The 23,855-nt window shown below is 49.2% G+C and overlaps 5 non-coding genes across 5 annotated transcripts; 2 read left to right on the plus strand and 3 right to left on the minus strand.

The window, feature by feature from the left end:
* Positions 1-3,085: 3,085 nt before the first annotated feature.
* TRNAV-CAC (transfer RNA valine (anticodon CAC)) lies at positions 3,086-3,158 on the plus strand. The gene has a single exon. It is a non-coding gene; the product is annotated as a tRNA-Val (tRNA).
* A 296-nt stretch (positions 3,159-3,454) lies between these two features.
* TRNAQ-UUG (transfer RNA glutamine (anticodon UUG)) lies at positions 3,455-3,526 on the minus strand. Its single transcript has one exon. It is a non-coding gene; the product is annotated as a tRNA-Gln (tRNA).
* A 4,544-nt stretch (positions 3,527-8,070) lies between these two features.
* Positions 8,071-8,142, minus strand: TRNAA-UGC (transfer RNA alanine (anticodon UGC)). The gene has a single exon. It is a non-coding gene; the product is annotated as a tRNA-Ala (tRNA).
* Positions 8,143-20,424: 12,282 nt separating this feature from the next.
* TRNAV-CAC (transfer RNA valine (anticodon CAC)) lies at positions 20,425-20,497 on the plus strand. The gene has a single exon. It is a non-coding gene; the product is annotated as a tRNA-Val (tRNA).
* A 296-nt stretch (positions 20,498-20,793) lies between these two features.
* TRNAQ-UUG (transfer RNA glutamine (anticodon UUG)) lies at positions 20,794-20,865 on the minus strand. The gene has a single exon. It is a non-coding gene; the product is annotated as a tRNA-Gln (tRNA).
* Between the last annotated feature and the right edge of the window lie 2,990 nt (positions 20,866-23,855).

Consider the following 23,855-nt stretch of genomic DNA (forward strand, 5'->3'; position numbering starts at 1 on the left):
GGAGACACCTGGTCCTTTGCAAAAGAATAGTGCGAAAACCGTACAGAAACATCTGACCTCTTGAAGACTGGTGTGCACCTTACTTCCTCCCACTTTCCGGCAGGAGATTTATTTATTGATTACGGTAGCGCCACCCACGCTGCAGCATCGCGCTCTCCCTCTGTAAGGCGGCAGAGGTCCCTTAGCATCTACTCTCTTCTTGGGGCACATTTCTTCTGACCGGCGGCGGATGCCGCCTCTTCTGCATTTTACTTTTGCAGCGGATGCTGCTTCATGCGTGTTCTGGTTTGGAGCTGCTATCGCGGAGCTGGGCACTTTCTCCCTCGGCGGGAGCAGGCAAAACACTTGATGGCCGATGCCGCAGTGCTGCAGGCTGACCCGCACTCCGGCTGCACAAGCACCCTCTTCACACACGGCTGCAGCCAGGGAGGGTCTGCCGGTGGGTCACTGGGCATCCACTCTCTCCTTTTCTTGTGGCAGTGGGTGCTGCTTCCTTTTCTTTCTCCTGCGGGCAACAGATTGTGCTGCAGGGGTCCGTCTTCCTCGTCGCCATTGGTGGGGGGCGACAGTGGACACACGGCCAGCATCACAAGTGCTGGGGGTGCCAGCATCTTGGTAGATTGCCGGGATCACCCAGACTTTCTGTTGTTGCAGGACAGGATCCCAATGGCCCATGGGGACATGGGCCTGGGCGCACTGTGGATGCCGGGAGCATCCTGGATGGAGGGTGGCCTGGGTGGACCCAGGGCACCATGCTGAACTGGGGGGCCCCTATGGGACTCCCGAGAATGGGAACTTACCACCGTTGCTGGCACCCGTAATATCCCGGTAACACACGGATTTCAGGCACCGGTAATGGTAAGGTGAGTTTGCTGGTAGCCGGCCGGTGGCTCAGGCGGGTTACCGGCCAACTCATAATGAGGCCCAATGTCTTTTGGACTGACATACTCCTGCCCGTATTGGAAGTGAAAGAGCTTGAGGGACTGGTTAATCTTCTTTATGGCCAAAGCTGTCTGAACTGGTCAGGGTGCGGAGTAACAGCTCTCCTCTAGCCCTACACCAGCTTAGGTTTCCTAGGAGACAGCCGTTAGTAAAACTCTATGTATGGAGCCACTGGTGATGATGGTTGACCAGCTGGGATTCTTCATGAAGCAGTGTGTGCAAGATGCCCATATTTATCTAATGGTGTCAACCGAGGAGAGCATCCGGCAGCTCAAACAACCCTCCCAGAACATTAGAGACTGGAAGAGGACAAACGCAGCCCTTCCAAGACTCAGTTCTTGTTCTATCCCTTAGCTCTGCCTGGGAGAGTTCACTTTACATATTGTTTCTGCGCCAATATATTCTACAGTTAAGTCCTGGGCTTCTTTGTGTTCCCAGACTGTCCCTTGCAAAGCATGTTGTATTCACTATCTAATCTGATGAACAAAATCTACAGCTACTGAAATGTATGTCACCTCTTTGCCTAAAGATGGTTTTAGGACAGTAGTTCAGGGACTGGTGTGATTAAGAGTGGACTGTATGAATTATCTTCTGTATTTCCACGCAAAGTCAAATCTGGCACCCCTAAGGCGGTCTAACATACTGAAGCCCTGCTTGTATATGCATTAAGGATGTTAGGTCAAATTTCTCCTGGTCACTGCGTCACAATGGGGGGCAAGCAACATGATAAATAAAGCTCTATATTGTTTTAAAAACTTTACAACTGTTCAGCCCAGTGTTTCTGTCTATTTGGATTAATTCATATTATATGTAATCAGGTCATCTAGAAGAAAAACGTTGATTCTCTATTAAAAACAAACATTAAAAAGTGGATCCTTTCCTTTTCTAAGGGGGCTTGTGCAGTGTGGAACGCATCTGAACCTGTGCTGTGCACTGTTACCGTGCACTCTGAATTCTCGTCCACCATGTTTTAAAAGACTTTTTGAGGAGTGCTCCTGCAGCTTGAATTGCAATTGGATGTTTTGGATTTATTAAGAAATTACTGTATTTGTGATTATTTAGTACGTGTATGTTGCAGTTCTCTATTTCTCTGGAAATTGCCCTCTGGTTCCTTTTGGGCGGGAAAAGTGTTCACAATACTAAATAACAATAATAAAGACAATTCCCTTGCATAAGATTGCTCAGGCCTGCTGTGGCCAGCACACAGCCATACTGCCCAGGCACCCTCTTGCAACCAACTCGTTAAAATGCCATTATCGGTCACAGGTTGATACATCTGTGGGGTTGGTCACAATATGCACAACCAGAAATACACTTCACACACGCATGCTCAAGCCCTCTAACGATATTCATTTTCTCTGAGACAAGTGATGACATTCAACCAATGGCGTTCCTGGGCTGCTGAGTTACTGGGGTGCCTTCTGGCTGCTCTGTGGTAATTGCATCGGCAGAGCCCCAAACCAACACATGGCAGAGGACACCTGGGAGACAGTCACACAGCTGTCTATTGAGTCTATGTGATGCTGGAAGCTCAAACAGGATGCATGTCTTTAAAGCACCGCATCCACGTGCTTCTCTCTGTCTTCCTCTGGCACGTGCACTGCTGTGCTATAGCCGCCATCCTGCGCCCCCTGTGTCATACTGGGCCCCCTATGTGTCGTCCTCTTTGGGTGTGTGATTCAAATTCATGTGGCTCTCTGGGCATTGCATTTTCCAGGGAAAACAATATCTCTTCTGTTGCTGATAAATCGTTCAGGTGTGTGGCGCATGGTATGAGGTGCATAGGTGGTGGTAGTGATCTAATACAGGGACACTCACCTGTGCCAGGTGCGGGCACAGGTGGTTGATGCAGCACTGGAGACAGATCCACGTTTACAAAGGATTTTGGATTGATTTGGGGCACTCAAAATGAAACAATACATTCCTTTAAAACTTCAAAAGATGGGGAGTGTCCATGGAGTAAGACATATATATTAACGGGATCTTGGTCGCAAGTTTAATCCAGTGTACAATGATCTGTCTGACTTCACTGGCATGGAAGGAGCCAGCTGGCTTAAATGTTACTGTGTTGATATGCCGTGCTTCAGCACCCCCTTCCATGCGCTATCAAAATAATGGGAAAGAAAAGCACACGTACAGTTCCGTTTCCGTAGTGTAGTGGTTATCACGTTCGCCTCACACGCGAAAGGTCCCCGGTTCGAAACCGGGCGGAAACACTTTTAGCGAAAGCCTCTTTAATCCTCACTTTTCATCTTCCATAGTGAAGTCCATATGCACAACGTGATATGAACGAACACTATTTTAAAAACTATTTAGTAGCAAAATTAATACAGATTACATTTTTTATAGTGATAGTATGTAAAGAACACGGAACAAAATAAAGTCAGACGAAACTAAGACCGACTTTCGTTCATGATGTATTCGAATTGTAAATACTAGGAGCGGGAATGAATGAAATAAAGGGAAATAAAATTGAGATTCCGAAAAGCGTCTCATTTCAGTGAAAAATGTGAGGTTCCACCGAGATTTGAACTCGGATCGCTGGATTCAAAGTCCAGAGTGCTAACCATTACCCCATGGAACCATACACTTAGTGCCACGGTACCCCTATTTTTTAGCTAAGCACAGGTGCCCTGAAATCTGCAGTACTACGAGATTTATGATAGCCTAATACACCCTTTCCCGATATCAGTAATTCTTAATCATTGGGACTTTGTATTATACTTATGTCTTTGTAAAGAGCTTGTCACGGAGAATGAGTACCTCAGGGAGCACTGAGCAGAGGTTGAAACCCCTTAACATATGCACCTTACCATCTCACCTGCATGGGATTTCATGACTCTTTCTTGCCTTTGGACCACTCATAGAATACAGGCCTGGAAAATTATGTTAATTCCCCATTGCCGTCATGATGCCATTCTGGAAAATGACTTGAAATGGCTGTTGCATTGGGCTCTGTTCAGAAAAGACTCTTGGGTTTTCTCCTCAATTACCATATCTCCAAGTGAGATTAGGCAATTTAGTATCTAGCACAGTCTCTGAACATTTCGAATTTTACAGCTTGTGAAAGATTGATATGATTGTATGAGTGTGGATTATACACAACAGTATGATGTGTTGGCCTTACTACAATGAAATAGGAATAATGTAAGGAATAGTTGAAAAGACTCTTGCTGGGGTGGACTGGGTTGTTGGCTCTTCTGCCGAGTACACCAGGCTGCCCCAGTGCCCACCCATTGGTCTAGCACAAAGGCAATCTCACTAGAACCCATTGCTTGGTTCAAAACGGAGTGAAGATCCCAGGCACGTACCCCATATGTTTCAGTAAAGAGCCAGCCTCCCTTTGAACCATGCCTGCTGAGCCTCCTTAAAGCCCCACATCTTGTTCCAGTAGAGATCCAGTATTCTTGGGACACCCCCACCCCCTTGCCCAGCTGCCAAGTTTTCAGTCTATGTATGTGTGACATTTACATATTTGGAATGTACTTAACTGTTGGGGGGCCGCAGGTGGACACACTGCCGGCCTCTCACGTGCTGGGGGAGCCAGCACCTTGGTAGTTTGCCAGGATCACCCGAACTTACTATTGTTGCAGGCCGGGACCATGATGGCCCATGGGGACATGGGCTTGAGGTGCCGGGGGCACTGTGGATGCCGGGAGCATCCTGGGTGGAGGGTGGCCTGGGCGGACCCAGGGCACCATGCTGATGCAGGAGGCCCAGACCAGCGAGACCTGCCGGACCGTGATCACATGGTGTGGGCCTGCAGGCCAGGGCTGGGGACTGGCAGCTGAAAATATTTAACTGTTTCCAAAATCCAGGTCTCACTCCTGCAACCTTCCTGAACCTCCCGCTCAGGACGAATTGTGTATCTCTGGTTTTGGGCTGTGGGGAGTGACATTATCTAATTCTTTTCACCAGCCGGGGCTGGAAACTGCAAACGGGGGCTGCTCTTTTTCCAGCCCTATGTGTCCACCTGCCGTGTTAGGCTAAACACGGGGCTAATTGCTCATGGTCATTTCCTCTGTAAAGAGGATGTTTCTCTGCTCGATCGTTGGTGTGACATCCATCGCTGACAAGACATAAACAAAATGGCCCCCGGGTCTCTGAAGTCACCTGGAAGGTGTGAAGAAGACCTTGCCCTTCCAATCGTGAGTCCCTCTCCCTCGGGACAGCCACCCCTTCCTGTCCTGCTGCCTTTCTCCACCTGGGTTACCTTTGCTTTGTGACCCTTGTGTTTGCCGCCCTGTGAATTGGAGTTGGAGGGGCCTTGGCCCTCCACCATGTTATTGCCTGGTGCCCTCATGCCCCCCTTTCAGGGTGGGTGTGCCATCTCTCTAACATATGACGTCGGGTGCTGCTATGCCCTCATCCCGAGCTTTAACCTGCTGTTGGCCTGGCATTTATCCTCGCCTGAAGCCCATAACAAATTAAGCCCAGGCATAATTATTTACAAAATATTAATATTCAACATGCAAGTCCACACAGACGATCAGTAGCGTACGTGCTTCAACACTTCTGTCCTCCAGCACCCAGCTCATTCTAATGCCATCAGCTCTCTTTTCAACATTGTACTACTTTTGACTGGCCGCAACGGCCAGAAGGGGTTGTCGCCCCTTCGCTGCCCCCATCCTCCTCCTCTTTGCTTCTTCTTTTTTTCTTTTAATAAAACCATGCTCTCTCAATCCGTCGTTAAAATTCAATAATATGTCTGAGCCCACCTGAGATAGGTCAACCCCATCTTTATCGTAGTATCCTGGTACACCCCAATTTATTAGGCCATCCCTAAACATTGAGAAACATGCTCCCCTGCAAAACTTTGTCATGTCCATATTCCATTTTTTCTGGCACTTCTCCACAGCCATGTGTGAATTTGCACCCCTCCATATTTATCTGGGCACGATTCTGGCCATATGAGTCCACAAGCGCCCCCTTCCTCGCTCAATGCCCAGAACGTGGCGCACATTTCCTTAAGCAGCTGCCTTCTTCCCAGCTGTGCCACATCGTTCCCCCCCAGATGGGTTATTATTGTCTCTGGGGGTCACTCTTCACCCAGTAGCGGCTCTCTGACCTCCACCCGGCAATCCATGTGGGACCTTGTCCCAGGAAGCTCTTCTTATTATGCCTCTGAAGATGTTAACACCTCCCATCAGCGTACTGGAACTCTCTACCGGGAGGTCCCCTGCGAAAGAGTGTTTCACCGGCAGCCCTGATATGACAAAGCCACTGTCACATTAGGGTGTCGATCACCAGAGTCATTTTGAAGCATGCAGACATGGATAGTGGGTGCAGTTAGAGTACCACGAGATCAGGCTTAGGTCAAGAGAGGGGTTTTACTGTTTTGGATTCTGTCAGGCCTCCCTACGCATCCTTCCCTCTCCCCACTCTCTGCAGACACAGGCACTCTATATATGACATTGGAAGACAAGGTACACATGTCATAGCAGCCTGGATTGGACACTGACTACATTCTTGTTTTGGGCCAATCTGCTGTAGAATGTTGCCTTTATAAAGGCAGGAAATGTGGTCCTCAGTTGATTCATCTTTGGATTCTCAGAAGAAGGAGAGGAAGGATTCATTGGAAATGTGTTGGGAATGGTTAGTTTATACCAAAGTTCTCTGCCATAGAGCTGAAGACAGAAGGCTTCAGGGCAGAGGCAAGCTCTACTCTCTAACCCACCCAAGGGCACATTTGGGGTGACCAGCTTGCGCAATCTAGCCAATCATTTTTGAAAAGTCTGCACTGTACCATTTGAGCACTTCGAGCGGACTCAACCTGTCTCAGCGCCCATGATCTCGTGGGACCACCAATTGAAACGGCTTGACACTGACTCGATCCAGAAAGAGCTCCAATAAGCCTGACTCGATGCTGCTGAGCCCCAATCACAATAGACATGCGCATTTGAAGAATCTTTGTCCCCCTTGTCTGCCTCGGCACCTCAGTAACTTTTAAGCCACCTTTCTTAGCCATTTAAAAGACATATCCTTGAACATTGAAATGTGCTGCTAAAATCATTGGCCAGCACCCCTGTCTTCACACTGAATGCCCCTTTATTCCCATAGTGTGTATTCTCTCCGTTTCCTTTAGAGAGGTGGGTCTTTATTGTTTTTAATTTGTTGTATGCACTGTACGTATTTCCTAAAGTTCCTGTTTTTGTAGAACCTTGGTTGGGCATTTATTCATGTTGGTACCACCATACTATTGGTGTTTGTGTGCAAATGTAACAGCTCAAACGCCTCAGAAAGAATTTAGACTGCCCTTTGCCACAGTTACCAAAAGAGGCATAGGGGGTATACCTGTCGGGTGTGTCGGCTTCCCCTTTATGACTGCGCTCATTGCTGGTTTAGTAGCAGTCTGGGGCTGAGTAGGTGTTTTGGACACTACTCACCCCTGTGCTCCTACAGAGCAATAGTCATTTCGTCACCCCGAATGTAAAATTTTCTGTTATGCCCCAGCAAGGTTTGTGTCATACAAAACACAATACATACATGCAATAAAACATGCCTGTGCTATGCTATAAGATCCTTGTGCACTGCCACAGTGAGGCGTTATGTATTGCCGTATGCTGAAATGAATGTACTACTGCTTGCAGACGGCGGCGAATCAAGTGCACAGTTTTACTTTGACTATGTACATGTTAAGAGCGTTGAAACAAAGTTTAAAAAAAACACATCAACGAATAGGTTATGATAATTTACAGCTATTTTTAAAGAAAACATTTAATGAATTCTATTTTTCCCTTTTAAAGAACTCCTTCGAGGCACTTCAGAGAAGTCACGTGGAATGTTTGCCTGCCCAATCCTGCCTGCTGCTGCTGCTTCCCATGATCACTTTGTTCTATGCTATCTATATTTGTCAGTCACCATCTCTCCAGGGGTTTTGTTTACTGTGAACCCCATTCGCGGTATTGCTGAGGCAGCTCCGGCTGTTTGTTGTCTAGACAGGGCCCCAGTCTGGTAATGTGAACTAGTCACAAGAAGGATAGTCTTGAAACGTGAGCGACGGAATATGTTCAATGTAGTGAGATGCGACATAAAATTATAGTCCTCTTTACCAGAAACCCAAAGAGGATGTAACAGTATATCCTTTAAATGTTGGCGTTCATGCGTACCCCAAAAAATATATGCACCTGGAGATGCCGGGGATTGAACCCGGGGCCTCATACATGCAAAGCATGCGCTCTACCACTGAGCTACATCCCCTCACGTAAAACACACCATCGTAATATCTGTGCCGTCCGACCCTCGGCCCAGTAATTCTGCAAATGAAATCTAGTTTGTAGAAAAGGTTCGGCAGTGAAATCGAAAGTGATAATCGATGCAGGACCGAGATTGTTTCTGCTATAGGGACTGCTGGTGGCTGTGCTACATCCCTTTACGATAACGTTCCACTAATGTTAGAGTCGGCACGGAGTTTTTTGTATGTGGGAACTGTTTTCATTCTCTATCTCTGTTCTACTTTGGGATGTTTCCTCTTTCGCCTCGCCACAGAAATCAGAAGGAATGTGTCAGGCTTTCGTTTGCCACCACATTCTCATCACCTGGTATAGAGCGAACTTCCCACAATCTTTCTTCTGTTTTATCTCTGTCCGCAGAATATCGATTTTCAGGGATTACAGCTGGCTTCACTAGCAGGAATATGTGTCACTGGTGTTGTGCCACAGAGGGCCGATCCAATAGCAAAGCACCACCACGTGACTGCTTGGCACCATGTGCTGCTGCTTTTAAACAAGCACTGGCAATGCCAACAGTTTGGACTTTTATCTAGGCCTGGGAAAGGCACTTGCCAGGCACCACCCTAGTGGTATTAACTGGCCACTGATGGTACCAGCAGCAAAATGGTGTGTGTACCTGGGTATCTAATAATAGTGCCGGCAAACGTCTAATACTTAAATCTTAAAACACAAGCCATCACAGTAGGCTTTGTCAATGCATGTTTTTATCAAGACTTCAGTGAAGGACACGCATGGTGCTTGTGAATGTAGACTTGGTTACGACATTTTAATTACACCGGTGGCACTTTACTCCTGCAATTAAGACATTAGCCCTCAGAAGACTGCTTTGAAAAAACACTGGCAGACATTTCGAGTGCAAAGCTAGATGGTAAGTCTTGATTAAAGTTAACTCAAAGAGTTCCCATAATTAGGAGTTTTGGGTCTGGAGGGGCAGGACTGGGTGGGAATGGCCACATGGCCATGGCAGTCAATGGGTGGGCAAATAACTAAACAACACTTACAAGCTTTGGTTCCCTCCTCAGATGCCTTTTTCCCCGATCTGGACTCTAATGCAATAGTTTCAGCATATAGGTGGGTGCCACCTAATAGCCCAAAGTAATAAAGGATCTAGGTGGCAACAGTGTCTGCCTCTCAGTGCTGGCACACTTAGGTGAGTGAGGGGAGGTGGCAGGCCCGTCTAGGGTCTGCCGCTGCCCACATCCTCTTCCTCTCTGTCCCATCCACCAAGTTATCTTTTTTTTATTTATTTTTTTACTTTTATTTATTTAGCTTGGCAGCACAGGAACAGGTGAGCTACATACAGGACAAGTATAATCAGAGCAATGCAGGTAATACAAACATATAAAGCAAATTCAAAACCAGTTTGTGCACATGTGGCAGACATCCAAGGTGGGTGTGGGGGCAGTGAGTGAACAATTCCGGAGGTTGTGCGGGAATAGCAGGGGGAGAGGACTGGAGATGTAGAGTCCGAGGCAGAATCAATGGGAGCCATGTATGAACGAAACCTTGACCAAACATCTCTGGGTCTTTAGTGGGTTGGCTGTTGTATAGCCCAGGATTCTTCGGTGTCCGATGCCCATGTGACCGCCCTGAGCCACTGTGCATGGGTGGGTGTGGTAGGCCGAAGCCAGCAGAGTAAAATAGAGCGTACAGCAAGTGGCATGCAAAGTCCAGCCAGGTTTTTGGAATCTCAGCGGAGCTCAGAAAAGTCATGGAAAAGACAACTCATTGGGGATAGGGTAATAGGGTGATCGAGGATAGCTGACATAGTAGCACATACTGCGCTCCAAAATTGAGTGAGACGGGGGCAGGACCAAATCATGTGGATATAGCCAGCGTTGTCGCAGCCACACCTGGGGCACCTTGGGGACAAGTCATTTGAAATGTGGTGTAGTCTGCTCGGGGTGTAGTGGTATCTGTGGTGCACCTTGAATTGGATCAATTTAAAGCGGGAGTTAAAGGATACCTGATGAATACATGCACACTTTCGGGCCCATCGTTCATCTGTGATTTCGAGACCAAGGTCATCCCCCCAGGTATGTCTTAACTTGGTAAATGTAGGGGCCGATCTAGCCTGTACCAGGGTGTAGAGTCTGGAAACTTTGCCCCTCATGGGGGTGGGAGAGGTAAGCTCCGTAACTGCAGGTTCATCAGGTGGCAGCACTGGGAAACTGGGGTATTTGTGTTTAAGGATTTTCCGGAGGGGTGACTACTGAAGCCAAGCGGATGGTCTCCGCTTCAAGGACAGTGGAAGATCTGGCCACTCTATGAAGTTACCCTGTTCGAAGAAGTCCCATAGTTGTTCATATCCAGGCTCTGCCCACCGGCGAACGATGACGGGAGGTACATGTGGGACCTCCGGGAGGAAGTTCCAAAGTGGAAAGTTACCATGAAAGGGGTGGGCGATGCCTAGTAATTACCATGTTTTAGATAGGGCCAGAGAAGTAGAGGCCGCCGGGTCAAGTGAGTCTAATACCCTCGGCATGGGCGTGATAACCAGGGAGCAAATATCACGATCGCTGATCGATAGCTTTTCGAGTCTGACATGAGGTGGGGGGTCCAATGTTTTAAACAAGTGTGAAGTGTATTGGAGTTGGGACACCAGCCAGTACTTAAGGAAGTCAGGAGCACCGAAGCCGCCAACCTCCATCGGGATGGTCAAGGTCTTGAGTTTAAGCCGGACCATGTCTGAGTGCCAAAGAAAGGTATTAAGGGTACGAGTCAGCACCCGGAAGAACCAGCCGCTCGGCCACTGGGGGATATTGGCGAACCTGTACAGAAGCTGGGGTAATACTACCATTTTTAGTATCCCTATCCTGCCGGCAAGTGAGATCGGGAGCCTACTCCAGCGACTTTTGTCGTAAGGCTAGTGAGGTATTTTTGGTAGTTCTCTTCAAAAACCTGTTCGAATCGGCGAGACACTACTATGCTCAGGTAGGTAAAGCTTGACTGGGCCCATGTGAATCGCTGGGTATCAGGAGGGGGGCGTGTGCAGGCAGTGAGCGGCAAAAGGGTAGATTTAGAGCAATTTACTTTGAGGCCAGAAACTTGTCCAAAAAGGATATCTTCCAATATCGGAGCCAAATTGGTGTCGGGGGAACGGATGAAGAGAAGGGCATCATCAGCATACAGGGATACTATGTCCGCGAAAGGTTCCATCTCTATGGCAAAGACCAGAGGAGAGAAGGGACAGCCCTGCCTAGTGCCCCTAGTTATTTGGAAAAGGGGGGAGCATCGGTCCTCAGTACGAACCCTGGCCACTGGGTTGGAGTACAGCAGCCCGACCCAGGAAAGGAAGCGGGGCAGAATTTGCATTTTTTAAGAACCCGCCAGAGATTCTCCCACGAGACAGAATCGAAGGCTTTTTGCATATCGAGTGCCACTGCTACTGCATGCAGATTTGGGTTAATCCTGCTTATAATGTTGAAGAGACGCCTCAGGTTCAGAGAGGTGGAGCGTCCCGGAATAAATCCCGCTTGATCGGGGTGAATGATATGCGGCATGTAGGGGGCAAGGCGTAGGGCTAGTAATTTGGCGTACCCGTTGATAAGCGAGAGTGGACTATAAGAGCAGCATTGAGTGGGGGGTTTACCGGGCTTCAGCAAAACGGTTATTGTGGCTTCACAGAGCGAAGGGGGAAACAGACCTACCTCCACTGATTCCTCCCAGAGGGCCATTAGGCGAGGGAGTAGGAGTGATTTGAAGTGTTAATAGAATTCAACGGGAATGCCATCTGAGCCTGGGGATTTCCCTGATGAGAGTGAGTCTATGGCATCCAAGAATTCCCCGGTGGTGAATGGATTCTCGAGACATCCAATGGTCTCAGGGGAGAGGATCGAGAGGGGAAGCTTATCTAGGGAAGACTAGATCTCCGCTGTCGGGACATTGTCTGCATTGGCATATAGGGATTCGTAGAAAGAGAGGAATTCAGAGTTAATATCTTGCAGGGACGTGGCTAGGGTACCATCGGGTCTCTCCACTCCAGGGATGGGAGGGGCACCAAATTCTCGGTGGAGAAGCCTGGCCAGAAGATGGCCTGGGCGTTGACACTCGCCGTATTTCCTCGCAAGTCCCGGGCTGTCCAGGAACCTCAGTTCGCGGTCCGCAAGAAAACGGAATGTGTCAAGTTCCGTACCGATTGATGCCAGGAGTTCCGGAGTTTGGTGTAGCGAGCATTGAGCTTCCAGTGCGGACAGCATGGCTTTGCTTTCAGCAATATTTCTGTGAATTGTTTTAAGGATGCCGTTCTCCTTAGACAGGGCAATACCTCTTATATAAGCTTTGAAAGATTCCCAGAGGGTGGCCTGTGAGGACACTGTGTTGGTGTTAATTTCGAAGAACTCCTCAATGGCGGTCTCCAGCTCTGAGCTGAAGACGGGGTCGAGGAGAGAGTGAGGTTTCATTATCCAGTGTCTGCTGCGGTCACGATCCGGGCCCCAACAAAGGGTAATAGTCACCGGTGAATGAACAGAGAGGGTTCTGGGAAGGATCGATAGGTGAGATATGTTCCTTATAAGTATGTCACACACTAGCCATCTATCGATTCAGGAATATGAGTCATGCACCGAAGAGTAGAAGGAGTAGGAGCGGGAGTCGGGATAGAGAAGCCTCCATGCGTCCACCAGGGAAAGACTGGGGAGAGATGACAGTGTAGTGTAGGCTGCTTTGGAAAGTCGGCGAGGTCTGGAGCCGTATCTGTCAAGGTCTACGTCAAATATCGTATTAAAATCACCTCCCCAGAGGATTATTGTTAGCAGGAAGCTGTCAAGGAGAGACGTGAGATGTGAATAGAACTCCAGGTCGTCGATATTGGATCCATAGATGTTTAATAGGACCACCTCCTTATTCTGCAGACTACCATGGACTAACACATATCTGCCCAGGGGGTCGATCTGTGTAGATATGGGGTTAAATTTAAGGCTCCTGTGAATTAGAGTCATAACTCCCCGGCTTTGGGTAGAATAATTAGTAAAGTACCTCTGAGGGCCCCACATTTTGGCAAATCTTTCACAATACTCGGTGTAGGCGTGCGTTTCTTGTAAAAACAGTATTTTGACCCAATGGCGTTTGGCCTGAAGCTGTAGTTGTTTCATCTTCTTATAGTTTCCCAGCCCCCGCACATTCCAACTCATGAATGTCAAGTTATCCTCAGTTGACAGTCCAGAGGTGGTCATTAGAAGTGACGGATTAACGGGGTGGTGCTCCCCATGATCGGTCACCATTTGATCAGCCTTGCAATAATAACTGAACAATATTGCCCCATACTCTACCTCCCCTGTGGATACCAAGCCTTTTTTAACATAAAACCCAACAACGCCCACCCCCTCCGACGTCCCGCCCCCAAACAAACAGAGGAATGACAACCCCATGCCCAAACAACCAAATCCAAACCAATGGCATCAACGCCAGGGGGCCTGTGAGCTGGCCTGGCGGCGGTGCTCCGGACCGGAAGGCAATTTAAGGATAAGCATGGTGCCTAGTGATGACATCTTGTGCCACCCGGGTAGGACTCCACCTGGGTGGAAAGGGCATGATCGCAAAATATAGAAACAATTTTCTCACGTATGGGGGAAGTAGCCCCCTAATCAATCAACTAGACCAGGAAGGTGACTGAATTTAACAGCAACTAATAGAGTAAACTAGCAACAGTGGATGAGCGCTGCGGAGAGAAATTGAACCAGAGAGGCGTTCAGTGATAACTACGAGAGTCTCCCATGGGATTATGAGGCCAGCCCTAAGGACCAGAACATACATGTCATAGACCGAAAAACTCGAGTAGGCGGAAGACAGCCCCTTCTCACGCTCATCCACCGGGTAGACATTTCTGTACCAAGTCGGAGTCCCAAATCATGAACAATCAGCCAATAAACATAACATTGACAATGTGTGTTTCAAAAGGGGGTCAGCCGGGGAAATGTTCATCGATAAATCTGGAGGCCTCCTCAGGGATTGTGAAGAAGTAGACCTGGTTGGAATGTTCAATGCTCAATTTAGCGGGGTATAACATGGAGTATTTGACCTGCAGGTCTCGAAGCCTCCTCTTTACTGCCAGGAAGGTTTTGCGTTCACGTTGGACTGCCACCGAGAAATCAGGATATAGATGGATCCTGGCAGCGCCCAGAATGAGTTCACCCTTGGCTCTAGCCGGCCTGAGCAGGGCGTCACGGTCACGGAAGTTTAGAACTCTACCTATAATGGGTCGTAGTGGTGCACCCGGTCTGGGCTTTGCAGTGAGGGCACGGTGGGCTCTCTCGATCGCGAACTATGGGGAGAGTTTTGGAGTCTAACAATTTTAGTAGAGTGCACTCTAAGTAATCCTCCATGGGTACCTTTATGCCATCTTCGGGTACTCCGATAATGCGGAGGTTGTTACGTCTCCAGCGTGATTCGAGGTCCTCGTTCTTTTTCTCAACCTCGGCGACACGGCCAGAAAGTGTGGAGACCTCCGCCCTTAGAGAGCTCAAGTTATCCTTGGTGGTACTCACTCGTGTCTCGATCTCGGCAACCCGGCCGTCGGTCCTCTCCATATGAGCCTTGATAGAGGATATAGTGCCATTCATGTCGTCAAGCTCTCTGTGGAGCGTGGTGAACACCTCCCGGATGTATTCCATCATTTTTTGAGCGTCTGCCGGGTCCGAGGTCGAGGGGTTAGATGGTTCCTACCCGGACACCTCCCCCACCGGCCCCAACGGGGTTTTTGTGAAAATGTTAATTGAGCATTGCTTCTTTCCAGCTCCCTTGGTCATGGCACCAGGCGGAGGGTGGGCCCGAAGGCCTGGGCGGGCGGCAGGAGTGTCGAGGCAGGTCGGGAGGCAGAGGGCAGGACACAGAGGATGGTCGGACAGGCTATTCAGAGCATTCGGGCGCCCAGAGGACGACAGGGTTGAAGTGGAAAGTAGTGCTGTAATAGGATGTGGAGTCTCTGGTCACCACTGCCCGCCAGTTCGCAGGTCCGGGGGGGATCTCCCTGGCCGGCAGTGGTATGAGGGCACTGAGTGGTCAGTGAGTGGATCCCCTGGTGTCGACCGCCCCGAAGATCACGGGTGAAGGCCAAGAACCGGAGATCAGTGTGCCGTGACAGGGGTGGAAGTAGGAGCAGCTATGGGCACTGATGTGGTTGAGCAAACTGGGGAGTCCACTTCCTGTGTCGGAGGAGAGGTCCGCCAAGGCTCCCAGCAAGGCAGTGGTGGACCACAGAGGGGTTAGCAGGACGCCCACGGCCAGGCAGCGAGGAGACAGTCACTGCAGGGGTCTTCGATCCCAGTATATCCAAGTAAAGCAGAGGGTCCAGTCACTGCGCGCCGCGGTAGGGGGGACCAGCCTGGTGCACCACTAACCATGGTCTGTGTGGTGTCCCAACTGATATATGTGGCGCAATGAGCGGGAGGTGTATCACCACGGCGAATACCCCATGCAGGCACTACGGTGGAGAGCAGTAGGATCCACACCAAGAGAAGAGGTCCCAATCCAAGGGCCAGCAGCGGGCAGCGTGTGCCAACACCTAAGTGGTGCACGGGTTAATAGATGACGGCGCCCGAGGAGTCTGTGTCCCCCCCGACAGGGCCCACCAGGTCGCGTTAGGAGCGGGGGCCCTGTGCGTCTGGCAGGGTAGCAGGGCAGCGGAGCGTGACGACAGCCACAGTGGGTCCCGGCACAGAAGGTCCAGGTTCCGGTCGTGAGTCCAGGGAGGGAGGCGACGCGTGCCAGCACCGGCAGCACTACAGTGCGGATGGGCAGAGTGTCTGGTGGGACCCGAAGGGACTCACCGCAGTAGCCAGGAGCGGGAGCGTCCCGCAATCCGGTCCCAGAACAGGAAGCCTCCTCTCCGGATCCACAAGAGGCACTGATAGGCAGCACGCCGCCCTGGGAGAGGCGGCGGAGCAACAGCTCTACATTTGGGGTTGCACCCCGGGGTCCAGTCAGGGGGCTGGTGTCTGCGCACAGGCCACAACGGTTCCTCGAGGAGTGGGGAGAAGGTGACGCCGCACCGCACAGTGCCCCTCCCCCCAGTAGGCCCCGGATCCTCAGAGTCAAGCCAAATGACTCTGGAGCAGAGGAGCGGGGCAGAACGGCGCCAGCTCCCGGCCCAATTTCAAAGCACTGGATCTCTGCGATAGGGTTGATTCAGGACGCGGGGTTCGAGCAGCACACGCCCGGGTCCTGCAGCAATTTAATAGGGTGGCTGGCCCAGGTTTTAATAGGGCACCAAAGGAGGATTCAAACAGGAAGGCGCCCCACGAAGCGGAGTTCACAATCAGGCGGCCATCTTCTATGAGAGCTACAGCGCCCCCCTCCCCAACCAAGTTATCTGAGTTGTGATGTGATAGAGATGCACAGAGGGATACAGAGAAAAAAAAGATTTCAGTACAGGGAGACAGGATTCAGAATGAGAAGGCAAAAGAGTGGGGACATAATTGAAGAATGCATGAGGAAATAAAGTGGACTGAACTGGAAAACAAAAGGGATTTATACTGAATGGTAAGTGTTATTACTTGGCTAGACTAGCTAATTTGGTTGCATCCTGCCTGAAGCTATTTTCTGACATGGCATTGCATTTTTACTGGCATCAAGGGTAAATTAAAGCCAGTATGATGAGCGTTCCTATATCGCTATACTGGCATATATGGGTGCAGCCAGTCGTGACATGTTTTCTTATTGTGGCATGGCATTTTTACTGACAACGTCAGCAGGACTATGTTCTTATGTATGGATACTGGCATATAAGGGCAAACCACATCAAGGATAGTGGCCCATCACAGCCTCTGAGCGACTAGATCTCATTGCAGTACACTTGCTGTGGAAGCAGACACATGCATGTATGTACGCATGTACAAATGCGTAGACTGTGGCTAGTGTCTGCACTTTGCACAACCACATACACACTCTAATTTCACTTTCTTCTATCATTGGGCTTTGGTAGCTCTGCACTAGTGGTGGAGTTATGAGCTATTAATCCGCGGATTTATGTGCCTCTATTGCTCTTCTTAGGTACTCCTCCACTTATCGATGCTCCATGGAATGTGTCCCTGTTGAGTCTAGCATGATCTCTAGATTAAAAACTGTTACATAGTACCCACTGAACCCTTGCTTTTCAGCTCTTTTGTCTCATCACAAGTATAATCATCCAACCGATTCTTGAGGCCCTGCTTCGCTGTAGCTGTTCCAGGAGACACCTGGTCCTTTGCAAAAGAATAGTGCGAAAACCGTACAGAAACATCTGACCTCTTGAAGACTGGTGTGCACCTTACTTCCTCCCACTTTCCGGCAGGAGATTTATTTATTGATTACGGTAGCGCCACCCACGCTGCAGCATCGCGCTCTCCCTCTGTAAGGCGGCAGAGGTCCCTTAGCATCTACTCTCTTCTTGGGGCACATTTCTTCTGACCGGCGGCGGATGCCGCCTCTTCTGCATTTTACTTTTGCAGCGGATGCTGCTTCATGCGTGTTCTGGTTTGGAGCTGCTATCGCGGAGCTGGGCACTTTCTCCCTCGGCGGGAGCAGGCAAAACACTTGATGGCCGATGCCGCAGTGCTGCAGGCTGACCCACACTCCGGCTGCACAAGCACCCTCTTCACACACGGCTGCGGCCAGGGAGGGTCTGCCGGTGGGTCACTGGGCATCCACTCTCTCCTTTTCTTGTGGCAGTGGGTGCTGCTTCCTTTTCTTTCTCCTGCGGGCAACAGATTGTGCTGCAGGGGTCCGTCTTCCTCGTCGCCATTGGTGGGGGGCGACAGTGGACACACGGCCAGCATCACAAGTGCTGGGGGTGCCAGCATCTTGGTAGATTGCCGGGATCACCCAGACTTTCTGTTGTTGCAGGACAGGATCCCAATGGCCCATGGGGACATGGGCCTGGGCGCACTGTGGATGCCGGGAGCATCCTGGATGGAGGGTGGCCTGGGTGGACCCAGGGCACCATGCTGAACTGGGGGGCCCCTATGGGACTCCCGAGAATGGGAACTTACCACCGTTGCTGGCACCCGTAATATCCCGGTAACACACGGATTTCAGGCACCGGTAATGGTAAGGTGAGTTTGCTGGTAGCCGGCCGGTGGCTCAGGCGGGTTACCGGCCAACTCATAATGAGGCCCAATGTCTTTTGGACTGACATACTCCTGCCCGTATTGGAAGTGAAAGAGCTTGAGGGACTGGTTAATCTTCTTTATGGCCAAAGCTGTCTGAACTGGTCAGGGTGCGGAGTAACAGCTCTCCTCTAGCCCTACACCAGCTTAGGTTTCCTAGGAGACAGCCGTTAGTAAAACTCTATGTATGGAGCCACTGGTGATGATGGTTGACCAGCTGGGATTCTTCATGAAGCAGTGTGTGCAAGATGCCCATATTTATCTAATGGTGTCAACCGAGGAGAGCATCCGGCAGCTCAAACAACCCTCCCAGAACATTAGAGACTGGAAGAGGACAAACGCAGCCCTTCCAAGACTCAGTTCTTGTTCTATCCCTTAGCTCTGCCTGGGAGAGTTCACTTTACATATTGTTTCTGCGCCAATATATTCTACAGTTAAGTCCTGGGCTTCTTTGTGTTCCCAGACTGTCCCTTGCAAAGCATGTTGTATTCACTATCTAATCTGATGAACAAAATCTACAGCTACTGAAATGTATGTCACCTCTTTGCCTAAAGATGGTTTTAGGACAGTAGTTCAGGGACTGGTGTGATTAAGAGTGGACTGTATGAATTATCTTCTGTATTTCCACGCAAAGTCAAATCTGGCACCCCTAAGGCGGTCTAACATACTGAAGCCCTGCTTGTATATGCATTAAGGATGTTAGGTCAAATTTCTCCTGGTCACTGCGTCACAATGGGGGGCAAGCAACATGATAAATAAAGCTCTATATTGTTTTAAAAACTTTACAACTGTTCAGCCCAGTGTTTCTGTCTATTTGGATTAATTCATATTATATGTAATCAGGTCATCTAGAAGAAAAACGTTGATTCTCTATTAAAAACAAACATTAAAAAGTGGATCCTTTCCTTTTCTAAGGGGGCTTGTGCAGTGTGGAACGCATCTGAACCTGTGCTGTGCACTGTTACCGTGCACTCTGAATTCTCGTCCACCATGTTTTAAAAGACTTTTTGAGGAGTGCTCCTGCAGCTTGAATTGCAATTGGATGTTTTGGATTTATTAAGAAATTACTGTATTTGTGATTATTTAGTACGTGTATGTTGCAGTTCTCTATTTCTCTGGAAATTGCCCTCTGGTTCCTTTTGGGCGGGAAAAGTGTTCACAATACTAAATAACAATAATAAAGACAATTCCCTTGCATAAGATTGCTCAGGCCTGCTGTGGCCAGCACACAGCCATACTGCCCAGGCACCCTCTTGCAACCAACTCGTTAAAATGCCATTATCGGTCACAGGTTGATACATCTGTAGGGTTGGTCACAATATGCACAACCAGAAATACACTTCACACACGCATGCTCAAGCCCTCTAACGATATTCATTTTCTCTGAGACAAGTGATGACATTCAACCAATGGCGTTCCTGGGCTGCTGAGTTACTGGGGTGCCTTCTGGCTGCTCTGTGGTAATTGCATCGGCAGAGCCCCAAACCAACACATGGCAGAGGACACCTGGGAGACAGTCACACAGCTGTCTATTGAGTCTATGTGATGCTGGAAGCTCAAACAGGATGCATGTCTTTAAAGCACCGCATCCACGTGCTTCTCTCTGTCTTCCTCTGGCACGTGCACTGCTGTGCTATAGCCGCCATCCTGCGCCCCCTGTGTCATACTGGGCCCCCTATGTGTCGTCCTCTTTGGGTGTGTGATTCAAATTCATGTGGCTCTCTGGGCATTGCATTTTCCAGGGAAAACAATATCTCTTCTGTTGCTGATAAATCGTTCAGGTGTGTGGCGCATGGTATGAGGTGCATAGGTGGTGGTAGTGATCTAATACAGGGACACTCACCTGTGCCAGGTGCGGGCACAGGTGGTTGATGCAGCACTGGAGACAGATCCACGTTTACAAAGGATTTTGGATTGATTTGGGGCACTCAAAATGAAACAATACATTCCTTTAAAACTTCAAAAGATGGGGAGTGTCCATGGAGTAAGACATATATATTAACGGGATCTTGGTCGCAAGTTTAATCCAGTGTACAATGATCTGTCTGACTTCACTGGCATGGAAGGAGCCAGCTGGCTTAAATGTTACTGTGTTGATATGCCGTGCTTCAGCACCCCCTTCCATGCGCTATCATAATAATGGGAAAGAAAAGCACACGTACAGTTCCGTTTCCGTAGTGTAGTGGTTATCACGTTCGCCTCACACGCGAAAGGTCCCCGGTTCGAAACCGGGCGGAAACACTTTTAGCGAAAGCCTCTTTAATCCTCACTTTTCATCTTCCATAGTGAAGTCCATATGCACAACGTGATATGAACGAACACTATTTTAAAAACTATTTAGTAGCAAAATTAATACAGATTACATTTTTTATAGTGATAGTATGTAAAGAACACGGAACAAAATAAAGTCAGACGAAACTAAGACCGACTTTCGTTCATGATGTATTCGAATTGTAAATACTAGGAGCGGGAATGAATGAAATAAAGGGAAATAAAATTGAGATTCCGAAAAGCGTCTCATTTCAGTGAAAAATGTGAGGTTCCACCGAGATTTGAACTCGGATCGCTGGATTCAAAGTCCAGAGTGCTAACCATTACACCATGGAACCATACACTTAGTGCCACGGTACCCCTAATTTTTAGCTAAGCACAGGTGCCCTGAAATCTGCAGTACTACGAGATTTATGATAGCCTAATACACCCTTTCCCGATATCAGTAATTCTTAATCATTGGGACTTTGTATTATACTTATGTCTTTGTAAAGAGCTTGTCACGGAGAATGAGTACCTCAGGGAGCACTGAGCAGAGGTTGAAACCCCTTAACATATGCACCTTACCATCTCACCTGCATGGGATTTCATGACTCTTTCTTGCCTTTGGACCAGTCATAGAATACAGGCCTGGAACATTATGTTTATTCCCCATTGCCGTCATGATGCCATTCTGGAAAATGACTTGAAATGGCTGTTGCATTGGGCTCTGTTCAGAAAAGACTCTTGGGTTTTCTCCTCAATTACCATATCTCCAAGTGAGATTAGGCAATTTAGTATCTAGCACAGTCTCTGAACATTTCGAATTTTACAGCTTGTGAAAGATTGATATGATTGTATGAGTGTGGATTATACACAACAGTATGATGTGTTGGCCTTACTACAATGAAATAGGAATAATGTAAGGAATAGTTGAAAAGACTCTTGCTGGGGTGGACTGGGTTGTTGGCTCTTCTGCCGAGTACACCAGGCTGCCCCAGTGCCCACCCATTGGTCTAGCACAAAGGCAATCTCACTAGAACCCATTGCTTGGTTCAAAACGGAGTGAAGATCCCAGGCACGTACCCCATATGTTTCAGTAAAGAGCCAGCCTCCCTTTGAACCATGCCTGCTGAGCCTCCTTAAAGCCCCACATCTTGTTCCAGTAGAGATTCAGTATTCTTGGGACACCCCCACCCCCTTGCCCAGCTGCCAAGTTTTCAGTCTATGTATGTGTGACATTTACATATTTGGAATGTACTTAACTGTTGGGGGGCCGCAGGTGGACACACTGCCGGCCTCTCACGTGCTGGGGGAGCCAGCACCTTGGTAGTTTGCCAGGATCACCCGAACTTACTATTGTTGCAGGCCGGGACCATGATGGCCCATGGGGACATGGGCTTGAGGTGCCGGGGGCACTGTGGATGCCGGGAGCATCCTGGGTGGAGGGTGGCCTGGGCGGACCCAGGGCACCATGCTGATGCAGGAGGCCCAGACCAGCGAGACCTGCCGGACCGTGATCACATGGTGTGGGCCTGCAGGCCAGGGCTGGGGACTGGCAGCTGAAAATATTTAACTGTTTCCAAAATCCAGGTCTCACTCCTGCAACCTTCCTGAACCTCCCGCTCAGGACGAATTGTGTATCTCTGGTTTTGGGCTGTGGGGAGTGACATTATCTAATTCTTTTCACCAGCCGGGGCTGGAAACTGCAAACGGGGGCTGCTCTTTTTCCAGCCCTATGTGTCCACCTGCCGTGTTAGGCTAAACACGGGGCTAATTGCTCATGGTCATTTCCTCTGTAAAGAGGATGTTTCTCTGCTCGATCGTTGGTGTGACATCCATCGCTGACAAGACATAAACAAAATGGCCCCCGGGTCTCTGAAGTCACCTGGAAGGTGTGAAGAAGACCTTGCCCTTCCAATCGTGAGTCCCTCTCCCTCGGGACAGCCACCCCTTCCTGTCCTGCTGCCTTTCTCCACCTGGGTTACCTTTGCTTTGTGACCCTTGTGTTTGCCGCCCTGTGAATTGGAGTTGGAGGGGCCTTGGCCCTCCACCATGTTATTGCCTGGTGCCCTCATGCCCCCCTTTCAGGGTGGGTGTGCCATCTCTCTAACATATGACGTCGGGTGCTGCTATGCCCTCATCCCGAGCTTTAACCTGCTGTTGGCCTGGCATTTATCCTCGCCTGAAGCCCATAACAAATTAAGCCCAGGCATAATTATTTACAAAATATTAATATTCAACATGCAAGTCCACACAGACGATCAGTAGCGTACGTGCTTCAACACTTCTGTCCTCCAGCACCCAGCTCATTCTAATGCCATCAGCTCTCTTTTCAACATTGTACTACTTTTGACTGGCCGCAACGGCCAGAAGGGGTTGTCGCCCCTTCGCTGCCCCCATCCTCCTCCTCTTTGCTTCTTCTTTTTTTCTTTTAATAAAACCATGCTCTCTCAATCCGTCGTTAAAATTCAATAATATGTCTGAGCCCACCTGAGATAGGTCAACCCCATCTTTATCGTAGTATCCTGGTACACCCCAATTTATTAGGCCATCCCTAAACATTGAGAAACATGCTCCCCTGCAAAACTTTGTCATGTCCATATTCCATTTTTTCTGGCACTTCTCCACAGCCATGTGTGAATTTGCACCCCTCCATATTTATCTGGGCACGATTCTGGCCATATGAGTCCACAAGCGCCCCCTTCCTCGCTCAATGCCCAGAACGTGGCGCACATTTCCTTAAGCAGCTGCCTTCTTCCCAGCTGTGCCACATCGTTCCCCCCCAGATGGGTTATTATTGTCTCTGGGGGTCACTCTTCACCCAGTAGCGGCTCTCTGACCTCCACCCGGCAATCCATGTGGGACCTTGTCCCAGGAAGCTCTTCTTATTATGCCTCTGAAGATGTTAACACCTCCCATCAGCGTACTGGAACTCTCTACCGGGAGGTCCCCTGCGAAAGAGTGTTTCACCGGCAGCCCTGATATGACAAAGCCACTGTCACATTAGGGTGTCGATCACCAGAGTCATTTTGAAGCATGCAGACATGGATAGTGGGTGCAGTTAGAGTACCACGAGATCAGGCTTAGGTCAAGAGAGGGGTTTTACTGTTTTGGATTCTGTCAGGCCTCCCTACGCATCCTTCCCTCTCCCCACTCTCTGCAGACACAGGCACTCTATATATGACATTGGAAGACAAGGTACACATGTCATAGCAGCCTGGATTGGACACTGACTACATTCTTGTTTTGGGCCAATCTGCTGTAGAATGTTGCCTTTATAAAGGCAGGAAATGTGGTCCTCAGTTGATTCATCTTTGGATTCTCAGAAGAAGGAGAGGAAGGATTC

The sequence above is a fragment of the Ambystoma mexicanum genome (genome assembly GCF_040938575.1).
Source record: "Ambystoma mexicanum isolate Mex_15411 chromosome 12 unlocalized genomic scaffold, UKY_AmexF1_1 Mex_chr12_unloc.2, whole genome shotgun sequence".
Taxonomy (NCBI): Eukaryota; Metazoa; Chordata; class Amphibia; order Caudata; family Ambystomatidae; genus Ambystoma; species Ambystoma mexicanum.